This window comes from Cupressus sempervirens, chromosome 6 (genome assembly GCF_028749045.1).
Source record: "Cupressus sempervirens isolate cs-2001-9-10 chromosome 6, ASM2874904v1, whole genome shotgun sequence".
Lineage (NCBI taxonomy): Eukaryota > Viridiplantae > Streptophyta > Pinopsida > Cupressales > Cupressaceae > Cupressus > Cupressus sempervirens.
The window spans coordinates 157615482-157629327 of NC_143123.1; positions in this window are offsets into that span (position 1 = coordinate 157615482).

Sequence of the window (13846 nt, forward strand, 5' to 3'; positions counted from 1 at the left end):
ATTCCTTACCCATGACTATATTTGGCTTTCATTATCATAGATTTTTGGTTTTAAGTGGTTTTGAGGTGTCACATGATGCATCATAGATCCTCTTCCATTTCTAGCCATGTTTGACTTCCAAGGGTTATAAAATCCTACATTTGGTATCTTGTTTCATGTGTGTCATGGATTCTCATAGGAATCTATTGCCAAGTTGCATATCCAAGGTGACAAGTCCAATGCTCTTATCTTGCATTTTGATTATAAATTGAGCATTCTTCCTCTCATGTCTAGTCCCTTGGTCTTTTTTCTCTCATGCTTCAAAATTACTACTTCTAGTACTCTCATGTTATTATCATTATCATAGAATTTTTTCTTCCTATTTGTGTGCATTATAGACAATTGGAGCTACATCACATGGAGAGGAAAGAAGGACATGGGACCCACAAATGAAAGAGGGGGTTTTAAACTTTTTGTTGCTTTATTTATTTATTTGGCTTTCATGGTAGACTAAAGGGTGTTAGTGTATGTTTATTGAGTTTGTGATTTGCTCATACTATGTTAGCTCATTTTCTAGTCCTACACATCTGAACCCCAAGATCATTTGAGGGAGTTTGGTTATTTTTCTATGTAATTCATGAAAAATAAAATGTATCTAATGCATTTTTTCCCATGAAGTCTAGGTGGTCAAGCCATGGAATAGTTTTCAAGGTTACCTATTGGTATTATTTGATGACATTTCTAATATGTTTATCTAGCAATACTCACACAATATACAACATCCAGTCAACATACAAGATTTGTGTAACGTTGACACTCTATTGTTCTAGTGCAACTGGTGCTTGATGTTCACTTGGTATTTTGGTTTATCTAGAGTATGTTTCCTTGTGATTTATGCTTTCATTGTATTGCTTGGATATCATGTCTAGATGATTCTAGTTTATTTAACACATTCTTGTATTATGATATACAACATATCATTAGATGATGTGTTTTGATTAGTTGGATTATCTATTATTTTACTTATTAGTAGGTTAGATTTCTTTGTTCTTATGATGTTATTACACTCTAGAAGTGACACCCTCATAAGACAACTCTAACTATCCAGTTCATAGTTTGGGATGTTACACATGGGGGTGGCTAGGATATTTGAGGTCTCGTGATGTTATTATGGCTAGGAGGAACCATGAATGATTTATGTTATGTTCATTCATTGCAATGTTGCTTTCAGTACGTTTCCTTTACTATTATGTTTCAGATGGTTAGATGCAATTTTTGTCTTGCAGTTCTTGTTCGAGTATCTAAGCCTTGATTTATGGATCTGGTATTCCCTAGTGTGGAGAACCTTTTTCCCTATCTTCTCGTCTCTTGTTTACCTTTCTTTCTATTATGAATCCTTATGTAAGATTGTACTCTGTCCTACGCAAGATTATACACTCTCCTATGTGATACTTGACATTTTCTCATGCCCAAGCTTGCATTTATTCATGTGACTCCTAGTACTTCCTCATGTGAACCTTGACATTCATATTGTGGTTTTGGCTACTTGGCCAAAATTTCTTCATGCAAAAAGGTAGTTTATCACATCGCATGTTGTACTTCCTTCACAAAATTGTCTATTGTGACTTCTCGCATGGAAACAAGTGGCATCTTCATTGTTTTTTAGAGAACACAAATTGGTGTTTCAAGTAACCTTTGGGATTTCTTGAATTACCATGCTTTTATAGATATGAGATTTGATGTTCTAATATTGTCTTTGGTTTTCATCCTTCATTTGGATGTGTCAGTTTGGTAGTTGCACTTGGAGATTTGTGGTTCTTAGGATTGAGGTTAAGTCATCAATTGAAATCTTTGTGATCATTGTATGTTAATTTATGTCTTCATTAATTTTTATTTATTTTAAATATTGGCTTGTATTGAATCCTTATTCAAAAGATCTCTAAGTGGGACATTATAGTTGGTACTACAATTAGTGTTAGAATTAAATTTATAATTGGTATCATAGAGGAAGAAGTATAAAAAGTTGAGAGATGAGAATCACAATGAAACTAAGGATATTAAGGAATATTTATATCAAATCATAGAGGAAGCTAATAATGATACATCATGAGAATCTCTTTTTCATTTGCATGGTAACTAAATGTGTTCTCATCAATGCTAGAGAGGTATATTGTTGGAAACTACAATTGGAAAAATTGTTATGTTTTCATTGATGTCAAACCTATAGGAAAGACATTTACTAACATTTTAGAGTACCATATTTATTGATTGATGAAGAGGATTTGAAAAGAGAGATAAATAGATGAACTAGTGTAGTTTTTGAGTAAAGAGGAGCAAGTATGATGAAATTAGAATGGGCACTTGATCAGTTAGTCTTTGATAAGATAATGTGTTGTTAATCAGTATATAAAGTGAATAGGATAGTTGAATTGATGCTTAGAAGAGAAGAGAAGAAATTGAGTAAAACACTAAGCTTGACTGAGTGATAGTTTCAAAAGGTTATTGAACAAGTTGAAGCAAATATTAAGGAACATAAGACTTGGTTGAGAATATAGTATCAACTCAATGGTAGTTATAGAGGAGAAATTTGAAGAAGGAAAATATAGTTATGATTGAGTATACTAGCAATCGAACAAGCCCATGAAAGACAAGAAAGACATAAAAGTAGAGACTAAGCTACACATTGTTGACCAAGTACAAGAACACAATGATGACTGAGTGTCAAAAAAGTAATATTTTGTGAAAGAATTGAGTTTGAGGCTAATAGTTAGATTTTTTTTATTACTCAAAATGCATGGATGATAATGATTTGATGATTTGGCATATTTAAAGAATGAATTGAGTTTGTTATGTGATCAAGGGAATGATTTAAAGAGAAGTTTATAGAAGTGTCAAGAAAGGATTAGAAGGACAAGTTGAAGGATAGATTCATTGAAGATAGAAAAGCCAATAGATCATAATGATGTTTAAGTGGAGATAGATCAAAGCTACCTATTTAAGGATATTGGAATTTACTTTAGAATAAATGAGAGGGGGAGTGAATCGGTTAACCAAGGTCCAAATGTATAAATAAAACTTTTTGGTACCACAACTTAATCTTATGCATGATTTGATCACTCAATATCTTAAACAGATGCATATTATTGTCCTATGTCAAAATAAATTTGTAGAAATGTAAACATGCAATACAAGAAAATCAAGCACACATATTGATACAGGGATTTTATGTGGAAGCCTAATTTGGGAAAAAACACCAATAACGTGCTACCAATTTTCATTGTTCTAAAGTGAGCCCTATGAGGTGCCAACCTTGTTAAAGGTTACAATGCACACTATTAAATGGGACCCAATTAAAGGATTTCAATCACCCTGTTAGGAATGAGCCTTGTTAGAGGACATTAGAAAATTCTATTAGAATGTCACCCTAGTAAAGGATTTAATAATGACTATTAGGTCAACCTTAGTCCAAATGATTTATCCAGATTGATACAATTGTTAGATATTAACAATAGATCTTGATCCAATAATGAAACAACTCACTTGTAGATTATAAATCTAAAATTTAGTCCTCCATTTTACTTGTCATTCATCCTCTTCATCTCTAATAGCTTGATCACCTTTCAAACCTTCATCACCTTAAACCTTCTTTATTTGTATGCTAATTACAGACTCTCCTATTAAGCCACCATATGAAGAAACACCTTAGACTTCTTGTCTTTCTCAGGTTGTTGCACATGACATCAATTGCTTTTGGACCATTATCTCCCTAAATAAATAATTTAGGGTTTTTTCCACTTAACCACAATTATCCATTCTAAGGTTAGGTCATATTTATTAAATATACCCATCTTTCCATTTTATTCCCTTCTAGAAATTTCCTCTATAATCCTCTTCAAATTCACCTCAAAATGGTTTATCTTGAATTTTGTGCCACCAACTCATCATAATAATCTTCCACACACTTCATACAATTCAATAAATCAACTTTGTTAGCTCAGATTTGTTAAATTTTTGATCTTACTCATTTACTAACACTTAGAAATAACACTCTATTTTCTTGGAAAAAACTATCTTCTCAATGTCCATTAAGTCTTTAATAGTGGGCTCAATACATACTGACTTTCTTCACTTGGCACCAACTAGATTTCTCATGATTGACTCATTTTGAACTTATTGCTCTGCTTCAACTATTTTTCAGCTCAACCTATACTAATTTTGTTTGGCTTGCACTATTTTCTTAGCCAGGCTTGGGAGATAGATTTCTTTTTTTGGCATCCTTCTAGTCTTTTCTCAAGTATCCTTTCATTATAGCCTTAAGTAGATAAATAATACACTATATCATCAATGTCTTTTTTGGTCTTAGTGCACATTTTATACACCATATTAATCAACCTTTCTCTAAGTTCTCTTGTCATCCTTTCTTTTTAAATCATCTTCATCAATAAATCAATTGATAGCTTTTAGACTAAAGTAAGCAATTCTATTACCAACAAGTAGTAGGTTTGACATTAGACAAAATAATGATTGTTCCATGATAGATTTCATCAATCTCCTTCACTTCAACAATCTCGCTCTTTGGCATTGATGGAAAATCAATACCAACAACAATACTAAAAATAAACTTAATACCTTTTCTTGAAATCTCTCCATCTATTAGTATATGAGCCTACCTCTATATACTGTGATCTCTTCCTTTGATTTCTCCCTCATTTGGTCATGTCCCTCTTTGACAATCTTTCTCCTTCCTTCTTGGATTTCTTTGATATCTCTATAATTCTAATATCTCTATCTCCCTTAATATATGCTTTAGGTACAACTCATTGTCTATTCTCCCTCTTTATCTAATATCTCCTTCTTTGACAACAATGCCAAAGACTTGTCATCTATGCATGCAGATATAATCAATTCAAGTTATCCCTTTGTCACCTTACATGTGACTATAAATCTTCTATTTTTAGCTCCTTCTTTACTTTGGCCAAGTCCTAATGTAAGATCCACTGCATCAATTTGTAAAATATGCCATCCAACTTAGTTGATGTAGGGTATTAATCTTTCTTCTTAAGTGGATTTTGATAGGGGTATCACCCCTACTTTACCTCTAAGATATTCATGTGCATCCTTAGGTAAAGCCTTTGTGAATATACTAGCTATGTATTCTTTTGTATTCACATATTCTATTCTCACTTCTTTGTCTTGAACCATTTATCTAAAGTAATGATACTTTATTGCTATGTACTTTGTCTTTGTATTCATCATAATGTTCTTTGATATATTTAAAACACTTGTATTGTCATAGTAGAGTACTGTAGGTTCAATAATTTCCTTCTTCATTCCTTTGAGTAACTGTTTGATCCATACCACATTTATGCAATTCACTAAAATAGCCACATGTTCAACTTCCATAATAGATTGTAATATAAAATTTTGTTTCTTTTTGGTCTAGGTGACCAATCATTTTCCTATCAAAAATGCTCCACCACTTGTACTCTTTCTGTCATCAATGTTTCTAGCCCAATCAGCATTTGTGTAGGCTCTTAATTCAAACTTTCCATTTTTCTTGTAATATAGACCATAAGCTTTTGTTCCTTTCAAGTATCTCAAAATCCTTTTAACATCCATTAAATGATTCTCCTTTTGATTTTTGGAAAACCTTGCAACAATCCCAATAGCTAATGCAATGTTAGGTCTTCTATGAACTATATATTACAGTTTTCCAATCATCAATTTTGGATATTTTGTGTCTTGTCACTATAGTACTAATAAGTTTTAAATATTCTATACCATATTTCATTTGAATTACTTGTAGTCCAACAAAGAACTTTATTTCTCCAAACATAGACATCTCAAACTCTTCCTTTATTTCATTTACAAATGTCTTCCATAATGCATTTTGTCCTCCAAATATGATATCATCAAAAAATATTTTAGCTAATAAAATTCCTTTACCTCATTTTGTATTCAATTATAGATTGTTGTTTTCATCATTCTTATCAAAACTAATCTTCACAAGATAGTTGTGAAGCCTCTCATACCATGCTCTAGGAGCTTGCTTTAAACTATATAAAGCTTTTTGTAGTCTACAGACCATGTTCTTATTATTTGGATCAACAAATACTTTAGGTTCTATGTAAGCCTCCTCTTCCAATATACCATTCATAAATGTTGACTTAACATCCATTTGACAAACTTTAAATCCTTTGTATGCATAGTAAGCAAGAAGAGTTCTTACTCCTTCCAATCTTACAATTGGGTAAAATGTCTATGTATAATCAATTCCTTCTTCTTGTACATATGCTTTGCAAACTAATCTATCCTTATTCCTTGTAACTTCACCATTCTCATCCACTTTGTTTATGTACACCCACTTGGCTCCAATAACATTCTTGTTCTTTGGTCTTAGTACTAGAGTCCATGTTTTGTTCTTCTCAATCTAATGAATCTCTTCTTTCATGGTTTTACTCTAGTTTTCATTCTCTAATGCATCCTTCATTGACTTAGGTTCATTCATACTTAACAAACATGTGTTATTTTTAAACCTATTCCTTTCCATTGGTCTATCTTCTTTATCTCCAATAATTTGTCCAATGAGGTGATGTCTTTTGACATACTTTGACAACCTTGGCTCAGTTCTTCTTTCTACATTATGTCTTTCATGAAGCTCAATTTCAGATTCACTATGTAGTTATTTATTAGGTAACTCAACATTCCTTTCATGTAAACTGATCTCAATATCAAAATGTACCTCAACTTCTAACTATAACTCTACTTTTGAGTACATCTTGGCTCTTTAATACAACTCAACATTCATTGTATGTGAGTCAACAGTTACTAATTCTTGTTGATTCACAACTTGGTTTGTACAATTACTAGCATCAAAAGACATATCTTCATAGTAGTACATAAAGGGTTCCTTCTTTGGTTCATCTTCATTCACTTCTGTAGATTCATAAAACTTTACATTTGCACTTTCCACAACTTTTTTAGTGTTAGTGTTTAAACACTATAAGATTTACTTCTTGTAGAATAGCCTAGGAATATACCTTCTTCACTTTTTGCATAAAGTTTACAATTTTTGTTGTGCTTAAGAATGTAAGACTTTTTTCCAAGAACCTTAAAATAGTTGACATTAGATTAGTATCCATACCATAATTCAATAGGTGTGAAATTTGTACTTATCTTGACTTGTACTCAGTTCAATGTATAGATAGATGTACTGATAGCTTCTATCCATTATTTCAAATTAATATTCTTCTCCATCACCAATAATCTAGCACAATCCATTACATATCAATTTGTACTTTTAGTAATCCCATTTTGTGGAGGGGTCATAGGTGTATAAGTTTGTCTCTTGATTCATCTATCATTATAAAAGTTTCCAAACTCATTTGGTGTAAACTCTCCACCTCTATCAAATCTCAAACATTTCAAGCTTTTACCAATTTTCTTTTGAACTCTTGTCAGATACCACTTAAACATTTGAAAAGCATCATATTTTTATTATCAATATGAACTCATTCCAGAATTTCTTTTGAAGTATAAGTCTTATTTTGAAAACTATATTTTTTCATCTTGCCTAACTAACATTGTTTGCAAATCACATTTTCAAGTTTCCTTAGTTTTTGCAAATATCTAACTCTTTTCATTTTACTGATACTAACCAAATTATTAAAATTTACATGACATAACATCTTGTGTCATAGCCATTCATCATCAAATTATACAACAAGACAAGTAGCATCATTCATATACAGATAAAATAGATTACCTCTAGTCTGATCTCCACTTCCAATTAGTTTTACAATAGTGTCATAGACCTTAGTTTTTCTTTATCAAATTCAACTTTACAACCTAAACTATTCAATTATGACACATTCAATAGATTATAATTAAGTCCTTCTATATAGTAAACATTGTCACACATGATCTTATTTATCAATCTCATTGATCCTTTTCCTTTAATCAGATAGGGTGCATCATTACCAAATCTAACACTATTTCCATTGTTATACTCAAGGGTAATGAAATTACTTTTTTCTCCAGTCATGTGATGTAAACATTCGCTATAAATGATCCATTTGTCAATTTTTTTCACATAAGATATCAATGCAGATACCTCATCTTCATTAGAATCCTCCTTCATAGAAACATGGATGTTGTTCAATCGAGAAGACCAACAAAAGTTGAAGAGGAATTCAACTTCTTCCTTGTTATAACCTTTGTAAACATATCTATTGGTTATATTTGCATGTAATTTTTTTATTTTTTTTGAGGTTTAGTCCTAACAAGTGGTATCAAAGCCATATGGTCATCTTTTTTTAGTGATCCTCTACAAGAAGGTCTCACATTTGAGTGGGAGTCTCATGATTGAGTGGGAGTCTCATAGTAGATGAGGGTAAGTTAAATGTAAGGAGAACTTAGTGTGCAAATTTTAAAAAAGTTTATATGGCTTGAAGCAAGCACTTTGGCAATAGTATCTAAAATTTGATAGGTTTATGCATGAGCTTGGATATAGTAAGTGTCATTTAGATCTTTTTTTTTTAATTTTAAGAGGTTGGATGATAATAGCTACATTATTTTATGTTTATATGTTGATGATATTAGATCATATTAAGGGGTTGCAATGCTAGTTAGCACATGCATTTTCTATGAAGGATTTGGGGGCAATACAAAAAAATTTTGGTATGAAGATTTGTAGAGACAAGAAGAACAAGAAACTAACATTATCATAGATTGACTATATTAAGAAGGTGTTGCAACATTTCTCTATGGAGAATGATAAAGTTTTCAACACAAATTTACCTGGTCATTTTGAAGTTGACTAAGGATATATGTCTCAAGACACAAGAAGAGGAGGATAAGATGTCCAAGGTACCTTATACTTTAGCTATAGGAAGCTTGATGTATGCTATGGTATGTCCTAGACTAGATATTGCACATGTAGTGGGAGTCGTTAGAAGGTATATGAGTCATCCAAGACTTGAGCATTGGAATGTAGTTAAATGGATTCTTAGATATTTGAGAGGAACATCCAATAACTATTTACACTTTGGGGGCTCTACTACTGATTTACAAGGCTATGTTGACTCAGATTTGGTAGGGGATATTGATACCAAGCATATTACTACAAGTTATGAATTTACTGCTAGTGGGGTAATAGTGAGCTAGGTTTCTAGGTTACAATAGGTTAATGCTTTATCCACTATAGAGGTAGAGTATGTTACTACTATAGAGGTAGCCAAGGAGATGTCATGGCTTTAGTTCTTCTTGGAAGAATTGGGACACCTTTAGAAGGATAATTATTTGTTTACAAATAGTCAGAGTGCCATTCATCTCGCAAAGAATTCAACTTTGCATTCAAAGACAAAACACATATAGTTGTGGTACCATTTCATTTGGTTAGTTTTGGATGATGGATAGTTAAAGCTAGAGAAGATACATACAAATGATAATCCAACACATATGTTTACAAAGGTTGTGACAATAGAGAAGCTAAATTCCACATAACCCATAATAGTTCTAAGATAAATATGAAATTAAAATCCATAGGCAAGAGAATAGACAACATACCCATAAAATTGTGGCACAAGATATAGCCTAGGAAACCCTCATTGAGAGAAACACCTAGCCTCCAAAAGCATCCATCACCATGTATTATTCAACAAAGAACCATTGCAATACAACCATGGGAGCCTTCAAATCCATAGCCATAACCAAGCAATCCATGTGAACAAGCATGAATCCACACATCCCATGCCATGCTTCCAACCTTCACAAATTCTCCCTTGGCTAACCTGTCAATCCTTGTCCCACTTTACTCTTTCCTTTTTTCCTTCGTCTTCTCACACCAACAACTTTCCTTGTGATTTCTTATATAGTACCAAGTCCCACAAAACCACAAATTGGTATTACATAAACCATGTGCTACCTAACCCATTGATCTCACATTTAATATTGGAAATTTAGTTCTATTCCACAATATTAAATAATTAAATGAAATATTATCACAATATTACAATACAATTCATCAAGTATATTCTATGAAAATTTTTACATGTTGCACATCCATCGAGTTGCAACATTACATAGTAAAATAAAATAATACAATATAAAAATATTATGCAATATGTGCAACCCATTATCTCAACAACAAACAAATTCATCACCATGATCTTCAAATTCATCATTGGATTCTTCTTTAGCAATGAAACAAGCCTTATTTCCCTTGTCCTTGTAGCCTTTGTTACTCTCATCTTTTCTACCTCTGAATTTTTCTTCATTCTTGTTGTTTGACTTATCAAGAAATCTTGTTGCAATATGACCAACCTCATGACAATAAAAGCATATGATGTGTAACTTACCTTTGTATTTTCCTTTGTCTCTATGAAATTTGCTAGCCAATAATACTTCTAGTTCTTCTTGCTCTTCATCATCTGTATCATTGTCACTAGTAGTAGGTTTGACCATTTTCCTTTTCTTATCTTTAGGCTCTTTAAGTGTGAGCTTAGGTTTGAAAGAAAATTCAACATTCTTAGATTTGAAATTATCAAAATTTGAATGTTCAAAAGTAGTGAGTCTACCAACCAATCCTTCAAGGGTCAAATTACTACTAGGGGTACACCTCATTTCTTATATAGAAGAGAATCTCATAGCATAGATAAGTAGTAGGGTTATTAATTATTTTTTGGTCATAGTCTCATTTTCAATCTATCCATTAGATTCTCAAATTGCATTAACAATATCTTTGATCCTTGCACAATACTAGACTATAATCTCATTGCTTGCATTCTCATTTCATCAAATTTTCCTCTTAGGCTTTTAGCATTCTTGTTTCCTCCATAGATCTTCTATAGGGAATCCCACATATTCTTAGTAGAATCACACCTTTGGATGTAATCAAACTCTAAGTAGCCTAGGGAAGATTCAATCTCCAACATTGCATGATTGTGTTCCTTGTTTTGTTTCAATTGTTCAACAATTGGGGCTCCACTTAGATCAACATGCTCAGTGCTAATAGTTGACTGTGCATAATCTCCAAGACCTCCTAGATGTAGGTTCATCAAAATTTTTTATGCAAGAGCATCTTGGGTGTAAGAGCAATCTTGCATCACCCAAAAATATTTTCTTTTGAGTCATTTCTATTTTAATAAGGACTAGTAGATAGGGTGGTTGCTATTTATGGAAACTTACTATTTTTAGTAACTTTTTCATATGAGCTTGGAATGTTCTCTTTTTCTATAAGAAGCTTCATTCTAGAGTTATAAGGCTACCATAAAAATCTCATTGCTCTAGCTTAAGTATCAGACAAGTTATTGCTGATTTTCAATGGAAAAATTTGTAGAAAAATCTTTAGGCTCACCATTGGAGGCCTTAGAGTGTTTGGATGAGGTCTAAAAATTTGATGAAAGGGAACTTGCACCATTTTGAGCCTATAGATGAAGAGCTATCATTTCTAAAAAAATGGTTATAATAGCCAATCTGAGCAACGGTTTGAGAGTTATGGCCATCCAAAGTTGGACTACCCAAAATATCGAAAATAATTGTCAAAGATGTATTTGGCTAACTCTATATATTTTGTTAGGTTTTTTTGGTCTTATGTATTAAGTTTCAATGTCTAGAACCACATTGGGTGACATAAAATTACCTATTTAAGAAAGGCCCAAACACTATCTAAGACAGTTCTGGGTGATAGTTTGTAGCTTGTCTTGCTAATTACTATAATGAAGGTGCCCATGTGGGTTAGCATATTTTTCTTGTGAATTCTATAATTTCACATTTGCAGTGCAAATAAGAAGTCCATATTTAATACTCACATTTTCTATTATTTCTTTGTTTCTATTATGTGGTTATAGTATTAAGGGTAGCACCCTTCATCAAGTGGTATTAGTGCTAGATTTTTTGAGTGTGTGGATAGATCACAGACTGTGAGCCAGTTCTCACCAGGACCATGGTTTGGGCTAAGTGTGTAGACAAATCATCAATTGTGAGGTAGTTTTCACTAAAGTTTTCGTAAAAGCATGAAAATGCCTCCACAAAGAGAGTGTGGCAAAAGAGTTGTAGGTGTTACACCTAAGGGTTTTTGAGCCCTCCAAAGATAAATGCAAGCATTAGAAGAAAAAATGTGTAGAGGAATAAATCTTCCCATAAGAGATGAAAGTGAGGATGAGGACAAAGTAGAAGAAAATATTAAAGTAGAGAAAGTTCTAAACCTAGAGGAAGAGAGGGTTTTTAGGGCCATCTCCAAGATTTAAAAAAGACCTAAGTTTGAGGTGCCCACATTTTTAGGAAATCTTAACCCAGATGAACTGATCTATTGGATCAATGAATTGGAGGATTAATTTAAGAATGAAAATATTGAGGATTCAAATAGGGTCATGTTTGTGAAAGAAAAACTAAAGGTACATGCACAGATCTAGTGGTAGGAGGTCCAATTGGAGTAAAATAGAAAGGGAAAGGACAAAATCACTAGATGGGATTGGATTATAGCTAAACTGAAGTGACAATTTATTCTTGCAGATTATGAGCTTGATCAATTGAATAAAATGCAAGGGTTGAAGCAAGCATGAAAATTTGTTCAGGAGTATACTGAAGAGTTCTACCAAGTTCTTATTAGAACCATCTATACAGAAGCTAATAAGCAGAAAGTGGCCCATTATCTTCATGGGTTAAGGCCAAGTATTTAGGATGAGTTGAGTCTAATTTGAATGAATAGCACTGAGGAGGCATACTAGTTTTCCCTAAGAGTTAAGGAGAAACTGAGCAAGAAGCTTGACAACAAGAATAGTCAAAGAGGTCACAGTGAAATATCTAGAGGATGATCTTATGGAGGCCATAATGATGATCAAAAGAATAAGGATGAGGCTATAAGTAGCAATAGAACTAGAGGTGAAATAATTCTAATTGTTTCCATGATCAGAACAATAGAGATCATAGAGGAAGAGGAAGAGGACAAGGATTTGGAAGAGGATGCTTCTATGGAAAATGTTTACACTATAGAGAAGAAGGGCATAGAGAATTTGAATGTTTCTAGCACCAAGGAAGGATAGATCAAAGAACACAAGGCCAAGCTAGAGTTGCACATGTTGATGAAGATGTTAAATCCTCACATTTTGAAGATGCTAAAAGAGGAGAAGTCGTAGTTAATAAAAGAGTCCTACTGAGTGGTGAGAATGAACCTAATCAAAGGATCTTGTTTTGCACAAGGTGCTAATGTGAAGATGAGTGTTATGATCTAATCATTAATGGTGGAAGCACTGATAATCTAGTGTCAGAAATGATGGTCACCAAGTTGAAGCTAAAGAGATAGAAACACCTGCATCCATACTATATTGCTTGGGTGCTAGATGACCACAAGGTCATGGTCAATGAGTAGTGCTTAGTGAAGTACAAGATTGGAAGCTACTATCATACCTATGGACATATGTCATATGTTGCTAGGTAGGTCATGATAGTTTGATAGACATGATGTACATGATGGGCAAGAAAATACCTACATTCTAACTAAGAATGGAGTGAAACATAAGTTGAAGCCTTTGAAGGATAAAGAAGAAAAGGAATGTAATGCTGCTAGAATTATTTTTGTTGATGGAAAAGTGTTTTTGAAAGGTATGAAGTATGAGCATATGTATTTTTATATAATTCCTAAGGATATTAAAGAATAAGTAGAGTAGGTGCCTATAGAAGTTACAGATATGTTGGGAGAATTTTATGATATTGTATGAGATGATGAACCTAATGGATTGCCCCTAATGAAGAAGATCTATCACCAAATAGATTTGGTTCTAGGAGCCAGTTTTCCAAAAAAAGGCATTACATAGAATGACACTGGCAAAAAATGAAGAGTTGAATAGAGTTGTTGCAAAAGGGGTAG